Source organism: Erinaceus europaeus, chromosome 11 (genome assembly GCF_950295315.1).
Source record: "Erinaceus europaeus chromosome 11, mEriEur2.1, whole genome shotgun sequence".
In the NCBI taxonomy this organism is placed as follows: domain Eukaryota; kingdom Metazoa; phylum Chordata; class Mammalia; order Eulipotyphla; family Erinaceidae; genus Erinaceus; species Erinaceus europaeus.
In genome coordinates, this window is record NC_080172.1 from 7108800 (window position 1) to 7120907 (window position 12108).

General features: G+C 41.1%; 1 long non-coding RNA gene across 2 annotated transcripts in view; it reads right to left on the reverse strand.

The window, feature by feature from the left end:
- Positions 1–281: 281 nt before the first annotated feature.
- Positions 282–12108, reverse strand: part of LOC132541296 (uncharacterized) — an 18795-nt gene continuing 6968 nt past the window's right edge. Inside the window, exons 2-5 of one of the 2 annotated variants that reach the window (XR_009552456.1) lie at positions 3630–3688; positions 994–1183; positions 764–838; positions 282–410 (exon numbers count right to left, since the gene is read on the reverse strand). This is a non-coding gene — a long non-coding RNA (uncharacterized LOC132541296). Of the gene's footprint in view, positions 411–614; positions 839–993; positions 1184–3629; positions 3689–12108 lie in introns of those variants that run through there. The other variant, XR_009552455.1, reaches the window with a different exon arrangement.

A 12108-nucleotide genomic window follows, 5' to 3' on the forward strand; every position in this document is an offset into this window, starting at 1 on the left:
TAGACACCTGCAGACCTGCTTTGCCACTTGTGAAGTGACACCTTGCAGGTGGGAAGCCAGGAGCTCCAACCTGATCCTTCCATGGGTCCTTATGCTTAGTACTATGTGCACTTAAGCAGGTGTGCCATTGCCCCCCCCCCAGGTGAGTTCTTTCTATGTTTTTGTTATTAGCCCTTTGTTTGATAAGCTACCATCTTGACTTCAAAATATCCTAACCAATCTACTTACTTGTATGTTCTGTCAGAATGGATATATCTGATGAATGATTGCACCAGATGCCTTTTTGTTCTTTTATTTTTAATGTGAAAAAAAAATCCTGTTTTTTCTTTTTCTTTCTGAGGCCAGGGATGGTAAGTTGGGAGACAGAGCACCTGTACAGCTCGCACGATGCCCAGGCTTGATGCCTGTGGCTTACAGGAAAGAGCAGAGCAGTTACTCGGACTATTTTTCTCTCAGTACCAAAGCAAAATACATTTCAGAGTGAAATTTTTGGTTTCAGGAATGATGCTCAGTGATAATTACTACAGGAAGATCGCAAAGGCCCTCCCCCCTCCCAGCGTTGCTGGCACTGGCTGTAACATCTGGGAACCCCCACCACTGTCCCTGTATGACCAGAAAAGGGGGTCTGTGAGGCATCAAATTCCTCTCATTGTTCTCTCCCAACACAGTTTCTTTAGCGAATGAACAAGTGGGTTTGCCGGAGTCTAAACCATTTCTGTGTGATTCCCTAACTGTAAGTGAGGAAAGAGCTTCAGGGGCTTACACTGTGAGGAGGCTGGGCCAGCAGTAGGAAGAATTCCTCAGTTATAAAGAAAGACATTCAGAAGGTGCTAGGTGACTATAAAAAAAGAAGAAGGTAGAAATTATAATCAAACACAGAGCTCAAAACTTGTATTTCAGATCACTAGCAATGACTGTTAAATTTAAAAATTTTTCCCCAGTCATGGAATTGGGAGAAATACTGGTCACTTAAAGGAGTCAGAGAGGAGTCACCTGAGTGTTTCTTGCTGACATCTTTCCTTGTGCTCCAGACTGTTCCAGATGGCAGGAAGTCCCTGTGCAGGCCTCTGGCTGGGCTTTTCTCCAAGAACTGACCCTCAACTACCGCACAGGGGCAGGCTGCCAGGACAGCGGGACAGCCAGAGAAGTCTCTTCACAGGCACAACTCAGTCTCCACAATGATCTGAAAATTTAACGGTGGGGATAAGAACAGGTTTTCAAGCCTTGTTCCTATATGCTAATTATTAGACCGAGGGGAACATTATAACTGAGTTATGAAACAACTAGGTAAAAATAGAGTACCTGACAGAGAGCCTCTTTACATGACATTTTTACACAAGAATAAACAATGTGCTCTTTGTAGAGCTTTAAAAAAAAAATACAGAAACAGGGTTGTTTTTTTATTCTGTAAACTACAGTCTCTTGTCATAACTAGCCTGGTGCTTGTATGTGTTGACATCATGATTTATAGAATCCTAAGCAAACTCAATTAGAATCATTCTTTTTGTTCAAGCAACACCGGGAGAAAAAGAGGAAGGAGGTTTAGTGATGTTTCCCGCCCCCTCCAAAAACGGTATATGCAAAAGCATTAGAATTTTCTTTGTACAACTCTGGGTCGGAGTTCATGAAAAAATAACTGAGCCTCCTTTTGGTTCCTATCCCATGCATGTATGGAGGCTTACGTTTCTAATGACCCAGGAACTTCCTTCTACACAACTTTAACTCTGAACCTGTTTCCCTGAGTGTTGTTTCTTTTCTTTGCCTACTCAGTCATAAAGAAAGTGTGCTAATTAAGCTACAAGTTGTTGAAATTTTCCGTCTACTTGATTGAACTTCAGTCTAACTCAGATGGAAGAGAAATACTGAATTGGTGGCATGTGCTCAGTGGGTTAAGTAGAACCTAACAGAGGGAAATAAAGACCGTTAGATTCTGTTATCACTTTCTAAACATTGAATCACTGTAGGTAAAACCAAGGGTGATTGTACCTAAGGAATGGCAGGCAAGCACTTCACTATGCACTCAGATTTGTTTGAGATTCTTTGTTTAAAGAAGAAAGATAACCAACACAGATAGCAATATACAAATAAAACAATCTGGAAGGAGTCCCACAAATGTTACACACTTGTGCATAAAATACTGCTCTTCAGTGAATGATAAATGTCAAGAGAGAAAAGAATAGCTAAAATACAGTTTCTGGCGGGAGAAAGCAACTCATAGATGGTTTAAAGAAAATGTCTCAGAGGAGGACCTAGTGGGGGTTGTGTTGTTATGCGGAAAACTGGGAGATGCTCTGCATGTACAGACTATTCTATTTTATTGTTGACTGTAGACCGTTAATCCCCCAAATAAAGAAATAAAATAGAAATTTAAACAAGCAAAAAGTCTGTCAATCAAATACTAATTTCTTTTATGCGCATGTGGATATATGACTGTGGTAAAGCCCCTCTGTATGCATGTTGGTATGATTCACCTTCCTAGACTTTCACCACTCTTGCCAGCAAGGAGAGTTACTTTTAAATGTACTTCTTGGGGTAGCACATTTACTTTCACAACAGGTACCATTTTCAAACAAGTAGAAAAAGAAATTAACTTTTTCATTTAACATGATTTTAAAAATCACTTCATTAGAGGAAATCATGACTGACTAGACAGCTGTTTTCACATGCATGCTTTGCCTTATCTCCCCATGATCGGGTTCTGCACACCACACCCACCAGCAACTGACATCTTTCCACCATCTGAACTGGGTTCCAACCCCCACTCAGCCCCCTCTTGCCTTCTCCATTTAGAGCTCTTCAATTTGTTGCAATTGGCCAAAAACTAGTCTAAGTTTCACCCCGTATTCTGCCCCCTTTTTTTATACAAGAAATTAAATTTCATTGCTAATCCAGGTTTAACATAAGCAAAATTGTCTAGGTAAATAATGCGTTAACAGCTTACTTAGAGTTCCCCTCCTCTAAGTTCCTGAACTTGAACAGTTCCTGAACAGGAGGTCGAATATTGCTCAAGATTTCTGAGAATGCAGAGATACAAGATCACCAAAACTCTGGACCTGGAGGGCTGATGAGCATAGTGACATATCTGTCCCATCACCTGAGAGGGACAGCACAGCTTGTATGACCACTAGTATTTCCTGCTGTTTTAAGGCATGTAGTAACGTGCGGTGGCTTTTCAGTTCTGCCAACAAAAGGCATGCCCTTGATTTTTTTTCTTAATTTTTAAATTATCATTACTTATTGGGTAGAGACAGACAAAAATCAAGAGAGAAGGGGGAGACAGAGAGGAAGACAGACACCTGCAGCACTGCTTCACCACTCACAAAGCTTTCCCCCTGCAGGTGGGGACTAGGGGGATTGAACCTAGATCCTTGTGCATTGTAACATGCAGGTTCAACTAGGTGTGCCAGCACCAGGCCCTGATTTTTTGCCATTGGGAAAATTAATTTTTTCCCCAATGGTCCAACATAACAACTGATAACTTTGACCCAAAGTTGACAGAAAGTTTGAAGATGAAAATTTCCTCAATTATATTGCTTCCAAGTCAGTCTAATCCCACTTGAAGTTCTGATATGACAATAACCCACCTTATCTAGATTATCAACCTTACGAAATGACAGACATTGACTTACCTTTCTTGGTTCCATCTTTAATTTGGCTGTTGCACCAAGTTGTTGACCAGAGGGGCCATCTAGATAGAGATACACGTGAAATCAAAACTTACAAATCATTCTTTATTACAGTGCAGGAGGAAGTCAGATAGATTGAAGTGTTTTTAAAAAATAAATAGGATCTGAGGGTTATCAGTGGGTTTACATCATTTTTCCTATTGCATAATCAAGTTAAGTTGAGAAATGACATGGTATCTTCATCTATGCTTACTAAGAAAGCGCTGATTGTTTTCAAATGACTGTTTGATTATTTGCTCCTAAGATTCCTGTGAGATATTTTAAGCAGACACCATTTACTTTTAACATCCTCATTAATCACTTGGCTTTCTAGATCAAGAAGTAGCTAAATGTGGCCCAGGGACATGTAGCTAATCTTGGTAAAGTTGACAATGGACACCAGATCTTCAGATGTACGGTCCAGGTGTTTTCCACTTGACCCTCTACTTCTGTTTTCTGGAAATTTACATAGTTATCTAAGAGGGTCTTACATAATGTTGTCCATTTTGCAATTTGTTCTATTTTCAAACATTCAGTTTAGAACGTAGAACGTATTATCTCAGTATAACAAAAATATTTATGTTTCATGGACCTATATGTCAATTCACACAAGCCTATGCCTATTCACAAGAGTCAAATACATTACTTGGAGATAAAGCGTACTTCACAAAACAATATTTCAAAACCGTTTAAGGTCACTATCCAAAACTGGGGAGAAGATATGAACAGAATATTCACCAAAGAAGAAATCTGAAAAACCAACAGACGTGAAAAAAAAAAAACTCCAAGTCATTGTCAGAGAAATGCAGATAAAAACAGTGAGATGCCATTTCACCCCTGCAAGAATGTCACATTTCAGAAATGACAGCAGCAACAAATACTGGAGAAGTTTCACAAGGGTAGAGGAACACTCCTGCACTGCTGGTGGGAATGTCAATGGGTCCAACCCCTGTGAAGAGCAGTCTGGAGAACTCTCAGAAGGCTAGACATGCACCCACTCTATGACCCTGCAATTCCTCTCCTGGGGATAGGTCTTAAGGAACCAAACACACCTATCCAAAAATATCTGTGTCTACCTATGCTCATAGCAGCACAATTTGTAATAGACAAAACCTGGAAGCAACCCAGGTGTCCAACAACAGATGAGTGGCTGAGCAAGTTGTGGTCTGTATACACAATGGAATACTACTCAGCTATTAAAAATGGTGATTTCACCTTCTTCACCTCATCTTGGATGAAGGAATCATGTTAGGTGAGATACGCCAGAAAGAGAAGGATGAATATGGGATGATCCCACTCATGAACAGAAGTTGAGAAACAGAGGGAAAACAGAACTTGGACTGGAGTTGGTGTCTTGCACCAAAGTCAAAGACTCTGGGGTGGGTGGAGGGGAGGGTGCAGGTCCTGGAACATGATGGCAGAGGAGGATCTAGGTGGAGGGTTAGAGTGTGATGTGGAAAACTGAGAAATGTTACACATGGGCCAACTACTATATTTTCTTGTCAGTTGTGAATCATTAATTCCCCCTCCCAATAAAGGGAAAAAAATTATCCAAATTTTTTCAAGGTCAAAGAAGTCTGAGAAACACTACCTAACATATATCCCACCCAGAGATTCATAATGCATATTTGCATATTAAAGACTTTCAATTCTGCAAGGGGGAGAAACTGCTTAAAGTCAGCCCACTGTGAACACATCAACCTTCTCTCACATTCTTTTCCTGAGTACCTGGTGTTAACATCCAAAACCAGTTCCCCCAAACATATTTTGGAGATGTCTGCTTTAACTAAATATGTTCAGTTTTGATTTGGGATGTTAGGGGCACCTCTGCTGCTCGAGATAAGAGGCATCCCGAATGAAAGGCAGATACTGAGCAGTATTGGGATATATAGCAGAGTCAGACACTAGAGGTTAAGGTAACAGAACAATAAAGAACAGGAATGATCCTAGGAACACTGAAACGAGACAAGGAGAAGGCTGGGGGACATGTGAGGTTACAGGCAGTAATGAGAAGGCAACTGACTAGGAGACTTGCCCTGCCTTCCTCTTCCTCTTCAAATGCTGCCACTACAAATAGTCCGTTAGACCAAACTAAGGGTAGGATGCAGGGACGAGTCTGACAAAAAGAGCAATGGACCCAGGCATGAGTGATTGGCAGCAAGTGAAAGACAGAGAGCACAAGTATTCTAAAATGCTCTTTTTAAAGCATCTGGTGTGAGCAACTTTTTCCTAAATGTCATTATTTGAAAAGTCTAAAGACTTCTTTCATAGTCCATAGTCAGATGACCATCTAATGTATCATCCATCTTGGGGCAAACCAGAGTGAAAGGCACACAGTACAAATAACCATGAAAGGACAAGGCATGTGTGGGGGACCACCCCAGGCATGCCAAGATATATGCCTTTACTTTACCCATTTATACTTTTTTTTTGTGAATTATGAACCATAGCTCTGAAAAAAATTATACTGAAAGTCTGACATATAATAGGTTCCACTTTATATAAGTTGTTTAGAAGAAAAAAAGTTCTCATAACAACAGCAAGCAAACTTGTATTGATCATCTATGATGTTAAAAGCACTGTGCTTTTTCCACACTGTGGAATATATACAATAAGCAACGGGTATGAGAACGCTCAAGGAGTCTCTGGCAAACACAGCAAACTAGCAGAAGTACTCAGATGGTCAAGCTGCGAGTCAGTGACCAGAGGTCGTCATAAGAGAGCTAAGAACAAAACTCCAATGGGAAGACTTAGGGAGGCTTCGAAAATTTGATTGAAGTAGGCCAGGAAGAAAGAGTAGATTATCACCATGCCTGGGAGACTGACAAGGGGAGACAGAGTACTTCCTGGGCGATAAAACAGAACCAGTAAAGCTAGAGAGGAGTATATTTGGGGTAACTGTGGTCCAACTAGCAGTCCTATAGGACTTGATGGGACAAATAGTAAGAGACAAAGCAGAGAGAGCACACTGAGGCCAGCTCACGTATGGACTTGAATTACAGTATAAATCATGTGGGAATAATTAATTCAGGAAACAGACAAAAGGTCTGATTAGATAGTAACATTCTGAGACAACTACCAAGTCAAATAATAGTTCCTTAACACTTTGAAAAATCTTTTGAAATAATCAGCTCTAGAATAAGGTTGGCTCCAGAATATGAAAGAACTTGGGAAAAATTTGGGTTGCATATAAGTATAAAGACTCCTGTCAAATCTGAAATCGGTAGCCATATTGATTTTTGATTGCTGCAGTAAAACATGAGGAGAATTTTCATGTTTTTTTTAAATTTCTTTATTGGAGGATTAATGATTTGTAGTTGACAGTAAAATACAGTACATTACATCTCACAGGTTTTCCACATAACAATACAACCCCCACTAGGTCTTCCTCTGCTATCCTGTCCCAGGACTGCAGGACTGAACACTTAACATCCCCTACCCCTGAGTCTTTGATTTTGGTGCAATACACCAACTCCAATCCAAGTTCTGCTTAGTATTTTCCCTTCTGTTCTTATTTCTCAACTTCTGCCTATGAGTGAGATCATCCCATATTCATCTTTTTCTTTCTGACTACAGCTTTGACAGTTTAAGAAATTAACAATTGATTATGTTACAATTTAGAAGTCAGAAATCCAACCTACAACTCAGTAAGGAAAATCAAGGTGTCAGCAGGGTTATATTCTTCTCTCAAGGCCTGAGTTGTCTTTTCAAGACTCTGAGAGTCCACTCTATTCCTTGGCTCCTGGCTCCTTCCAGCCACCATGGCCTATTTCTTCCATCTCCTAAGCCACCAATGGTAGAGGGAGATCTCACACAGCATCTTTCTGCTCTGTCCTGCTGCCTGTCTCATCTACATTTGGGTCCTATCTAAAGACTCCAGGACAGTCACTCTACTTACAGGTAAGTAAGTGACCTCATTCCTCCTTTGCCAGGCGACACATTCATGTACTCTGGTATAGGTAGCACTGGGAATTGAACAGGGAACCTCAGACATGCAAGTCCAGCACTCTACCAGTTAAGTCATCACCCCAGTCACAGAACCTGAACATCTTTGAGGCCCATTATTTTGCTTCTCACAGCAAACTGGCAGTCAGTATTTCCCTTATTATTTTTTTCTCTTCTCACATTCCTTTGCCCCAGGGATAGGCAAAACAACAACAACAACAACAACAACAACAACAAAAAACCCCACAAAAAACAACTCATTCTTTATCCCTCAAGATATCTTGACTACTCATTGTTGTATTTTTACTGAGGATTTCTGGATTCTGAGGGGGGTGTTCACAGAACAATAGAGCAAAGTACTTCAATTCAAATATAAAATTTATTCACACCAGAAGTTCTTAGTCAAAGAGTTTCTTTTTAGTGATTTTTTCCTCTCTGGTGAATCCATTCCCCCATCTCAAGGGACACGTTCCATACCCCAAATTTCTATATCCCTGGCCTGCCAAAATGTCTCCCTCTAGTCCTCACTGGAAATGGAAAAATCTGTTAGTTTATTATTTTAATGAATTGGGCTTGTTTTGTCTTGGCTTTCCTAATTCAGGTTATGGCCAGCATCTTTTCTTCTGAACCAAAAAAAAAAAAAGAAAGAAAGAAAAAAATATCCATCAGTATCCTCAGAGACAAATTCTGTGTCCGCAGTCCTTCCTAAATCTTTTTAACAGTGAGAATCTCTTCTTCTCTCATGTGATCAGAAATGACTTTCATACTCACTTCACAAAGTACCTTTTCTTCTTACAGGTGGCTAAACTTCTGCAACCCAGGAACTCATTGGACAGCAGCTTACTAAGAAATGGAACCAGCTGGCACACAGTCACCTAAGATGATGAGGTCAGTCCAATTCTTGCAACCGGAACATCTGTGTACTGATTGTAAGTTGACTTCAAATGAAATGTGGTGACTTTGTGCAAGTCACGAGCACTCTGCACCACCTTTTTATCAGATGTGAAACAGAAAAAGTTGACTTGGATAGCCTCTAAAATTCTTGTCATCTGAAATTCACCCTTTGTACTTTCCTTTTTAAAAAAAAAACAATTTTTATTAGTGATTTAATAATGATTAACAAGATTTCAAGGTAACAGGGGTTCAATTCCACACAATTCCCAATATCAAAGTCCTGTGTCCTATTCCCTCCCTTGGAAGCTTCCCTATTCTTTACCCCTCTGGTACGGACCCAGATTCTGTATGGGGTGCAGAGGGTGGAAAGTCTGGTTTCTGTAGTTGCTTCTCCACTGGACATGGGCCTTCTCTGCAGGTGATGTGATGAGGGACAGTTAGTATCTGGAGGGGGACAGCCCAGAAAATGGGCGTGGCGACAGGTGTGGCTTGGAAAGGTGGAGGCGGGGCTTGGGTATTAAAAGAGAGACTTGTAGGCATGGCCCTCTCTGTCTCTTTCTCTGTCCAGGTCATCAAAATTTTATATCCACTTTAAGATTATTTGGGTTTGGCACCAGGATGAAACAGAGATGAATGGAGAAAGACTGAGCTCTTACCCTTTAGAAAAATATTTTGTGGTTCTTACATGTTTCCCATCAGTTTGCCTGAGGAATAATTACTCATGTATGTAACATATATATGTAACAAAGCAACAGGAATCCATGATCTTCTTGCTCTTTTGTGTGCCCATCTGTTGAGAACATATAATCTAAGTCATAGGCAGCTAACTGCTCATAGCCACAGGAATCTGGCTTCTAGGCCATTTTTTTTTTCTGTATTTGCCACCTAGGAAGTCAGACATTTTAATGAACACATAACTTTCACACGTTAAGACATGAGACAGAGAAAGAGAGAGAGAGAGAAACAGTTATTACTTACATGATGACCTGGACAGAAAGAACCAGGGCCGGGCAGTAGCACAGTGGTTAAGTGCACATGGCGCCAAGAGCAAGGACCAGAGTAAGGATCCCGGTTCCAGCAACCGGCTCCCCACCTGCGGGGGGCAGGGGGGGGGTCGCTTCATAGGCAGTGAAGCAGGTCTGCAGGTGTCTGTCTTTCTTTCCCCCTCTGTCTTCCCCTCCTCTCTCCATTTCTCTCTGTCCTATCTAACAACAACATCAATAATAACCACATCAAAGCTACAACAACAAGGGCAACAAAAGGGAAAAAAAAAATAGCCTCCAGGAGCAGTGGGTTCCTGGTACAAGCACTGAGCCCCAGCAATAACCTTGGAGGCAAAAAAAAAAAAAAAAAAAGGAAGAAAGAAAAATGGAATCGCGCCCACAGATCTTGTTTTTAACACCCAAGCCCCCACCTCCACCTTTGCAAGCCACACCTTCACTATGCCCATTTTCCGGGCTGTCCCCCTCCAGGTCCCTCCTGTCCCTCAACAAATCCATACTCACAGCCTGTTTCTATCTTTATCTAGTGGGATAGGTTCTGGAGAGGTCACGACTTCGGGACACTTTGGTGAGGTTGCCTGCCCTGGGAAGTCAGGATGGAATCATAGTAGGTTCTGCAACTTGGTGGCTGAAAGGCGGTATGATATAAAGCAAATTGTTCATTAAACAGGCACCCAAAGGTGAGGATAGGGCACATGAAACTAGGAGTCTTCGTGTGGAAGGAAGCTGGGAAGTCTTTTTTAGGTATGTTCCATGTGGCCTATGATTTTAGTAATTTTTGCCTGAGCCTGATAGCATGCGTGTGGACTAAAAATATTATCTGGGAAGATGGTGACAGAGTTGAGAATAAGACTGCAAAGCTGGATTAGGGCAGAGAGTACCTCCCAAATATGAGAAGAGTATATAAATATCATTACCTGTTAGCTCCACTGATCTGACCCAGGGCCCATGTCTATTCATATTGAACACAGGACCCCGTGTGACCTCTGAGTCCCTGTCAGTCTAGTCTCACAATCCATGGTAGCAGCTCAGAAAATTCTAGGCTTTCTTGAATGGCAGAGTGGGGTGACCCAGTCTCCCTACAGGGAGTGGGGTAGTCACTCTTGGAGAGAACAGCTTGAACTGATCTGGGTAATGGTCAGTCAGTGAGTTTTGATGAACTACTAAGGCTGTCTTTATTTCCAGAGCTCTGTTCAACTGGGTATATGCTGATTTAGAGTGGTGTGAGAGACTGAACCTGGGACTTTGGAGCCAAATGTAGAAGAGTCTTTCTGCATAACCATTATCCTCTCCACCCCCCCCCCCACTTGTCATTGCATTTTATTTTTTTTATTTTTATTATTTTTTTAATTATTTCTTTATTGGGGAATTATTGTTTTACATTCAACAGTAAATACAATAGTTTGTACATGCATTACATTCCCCAGTTTCCCATTTAAAAATACAACCCCCACTATGTCATTTATCATCCTTCATGGACGTGTATTCTCCCCACCCACCCACCCATCCCAGAGTCTTTTACTTGTGTGCAATATGCCAATTCCATTTCAGGTTCTACTTGTGTTTTCTTTTCTGATCTTGTTTTTCAACTTCTGCCTGAGAGTGAGATCATCCCATATTCATCCTTTTGTTTCTGACTTATTTCACTCAACATGATTTTTTCAAGGTCCATCCAAGATCAGCTGAAAACGGTGATGTCACCATTTTTTACAGCTGAGTAGTATTCCATTGTGTATATAGACCACAACTTGCTCAGCCACTCATCTGTTGTTGGACACCTGGGTTGCTTCCAGGTTTTGGCTGTTACAAATTGTGCTGTCAAGAACATATGTGTACACAGATCTTTTTGGATGGAGTCATTGTATTTTAAAGATACACTTTTTAGTGCCTCTGATCACATTGCAAATACCTCATTGAATTAGTGGAGTTTCTGTTTGGGGCCTGGAGAGTTTATTTGATAGAATAAGCTGTTAGAAGCAAACCAGGGTCACAGAAGCTTTGGGGGACTCCCAGAAATTCTACTACTTTGATATCTGGCTTAATCTTCTGGGATTACATTCAATTTGGGGGGCTCAAAACTCCCCCCCCTTTTCTCTTTGAAAGGTTTTTTTGGGATAGTTGCCAACCTGTGGAAGCGGCAGTGATTGACTTAAAGAGAAATAGGACAAGTATCAGTGTTTTTGTTTCTTTGATTTTGTTTTGTTTTGAGAAAGGTTAATCCAGCAGCTAAGTAGAAGACAGAACCAAAGAGCAGGCAATAGGCAGCAGGAAAACCAATTAAGAGCCTGTTATAAATGTTCGGGCGTAATAAAAATGTAACAGGATACTGGATGGGACTTTTCCTGTTGTCTCAGGGTTTCCGTCACTGAAGCAACAGGACTGCAGACAATAGGCGCTAAGAATCCACACATTCTGAAGACATCCTAAGTACATCCTTGCAGGACTTGCTAACTGCTTCTTTGCCCATTCTTTCACACTCTTGTGTTATGTTAGGAAAGAAGTTATTATTAAAGAAGGTTCACGGTTATACGATGATTTCCCTTTAAAAGCACAGTGGTTTATCTCTCCTCTCAAATCGCATCTCCATGAAGTTTGAGGGAACA